We start from the raw sequence: 2,006 nt of genomic DNA on the forward strand, positions 1-2,006 counted from the left end.
ACTTGAAGGACGGTCTTAAGACAAAACACCACATCTACCTGATATGCACTGCATCACCAACTCAATATCTGGAAGATATAACATGGTTCTGTTCTCAATAGAATGAATGCTCATTGTGGTCAGAATTTTTTTTTTGTGCTTGGTCTTGTTGATGCATTTGGTTTGCATATTTATATAATTGTACATTGTTTTAATAAATGTACTTAATTTAACATTCATTGTGAAACAGTAGTGTCTTGCGTACAGTATCTCTTAATATGCAACTGTTTTTTCGGACTTAATGGAAACATTTTCGATGTCAAATTTAATTAAACACTATATACTGTATGAGGGATAAAAAGTTCAGTTCATTTCAAATGGTAGGCAGAAGCTAACTTGCCTTTGCAGACGGTTATATATTAAACTATGAATGTACTAACACGTTTGGTTCATTGTAAGTTCAGTTAGAAAAGTATTGTACATTTTTTTTGTGGTGTCATGTATAATATTTGTTAATAATAATTTAACTTTATTGGTTGTTTCCCATACTTGTGTAACTTAAAGTTATATTGCAATACCGTTAATATTTTCTGTGGATTATGTTGTGCGATACAAGGATTTGCTATATTGATTGCAGTTTTATCCTTTGCTTGGTGTTTTCAGGATGCTCAGACTTTCAGCATTCCACTCATATTGTTGTCGTTTGGAATGTTGAGTGCATGAGATATGCGTATGTTCAGTGGAATTAAAAAATAATTTGGAGACTTAATTATTATTGTTCCAAACTTAAAGGAATAGTTAAAAAAATCTGTCATCATTTACTCACCCTCAAGTTGTTTCAAACCTGTATGAATTTCTTTCTTCTGCCGAACACAAAGAAAGATATTTTGAAGAATGTCGGTAACCAGACACTGACATTTGATGGACCCCATTGACTTTTTTCCCATCAACTCTCTGGTCACCGACATTCTTCAAAATATCTTCCTTTGTGTTCAACAGAAGAAAGAAATTCATACAGGTTTGAAACAACTTGAGGGCGAGTAAATGATGGCAGAATTTACATTCAAAACTATTCCTTTAACTTTTTGTAAAAAGTTTTTGGTTTTTAATGTGCCGGCGGTCTGTCTTCAGTGTCCAAATGCTTTTTAAAGCCACTTTCTATATTAAGGAAAGATCTCATTTTAATTAACATCTAAATAATTTATTTATTTATAAACATGCATTCACTTAATGCATAACCATTATCAAGTCTGTATTTCATGTTTAAGGTTTTAATTGAAGTGAATAACATTTTTGCAATCCTTAGTTCGATTCTGTTACTGAGTAATTGCCGAGTTCAGTGTTCCAGCATTTCCAAATTAGAATCGACACTAAAAGAGCAATCTGAATGTGTTTGTGCCACCATTTTTGCACTGGCATGTAATGAGTTATTTAAGTGAGAAATGAGCGTGGTAAAAGCTGTGACGAGTGCAGTCGGGGACTCTGAGGCTGATCAACTAAGAAGCATTGGGTGGGGAAGAAGCATAAGAATGTTTGAGACCTACATTTATTTTGAATTCATATAAAAACATTCAAATTTATTCAAATGTGTCTCCCTTGGATCTCTGTACAAAGTTCATCGTCATCAAACACCTATGTAAAATAAATAGAAATACCATGAAATGACGTATCTGCATTTCTCGTGTGTTTGTCAAATGCATCGCATTCCCGCCCACAATCCTGGAACAATAAATCACACTGATGGTTTTTTTTTTTTTTTTTTGCAGGGGGAGTGAATTTCATACAAAACCACAATCATTTACATAGATGTACAGAATACATTGAATTGAATACATTGACAGCAGGTCTCCGGCAGCCGTTTCTGTTATGAACTTCGAGCACCATCAATATTTCTGCCAGGTTTATCTTTGCCACACAAATGAAAAAGGCCTCAGGTCTGAAGGCCACATTGACGTTTGTGGATTTAAAGTATTAGCTGGGGAAAAAAAAAAATATCTAAAGTCTACTGTAAATGGCTTTCAGGAGAA

The sequence above is a fragment of the Rhinichthys klamathensis genome, unplaced genomic scaffold (genome assembly GCF_029890125.1).
Source record: "Rhinichthys klamathensis goyatoka isolate OS25496 unplaced genomic scaffold, OSU_Roscu_1.1 h1tg000576l_1, whole genome shotgun sequence".
Classification (NCBI taxonomy): domain Eukaryota; kingdom Metazoa; phylum Chordata; class Actinopteri; order Cypriniformes; family Leuciscidae; genus Rhinichthys; species Rhinichthys klamathensis.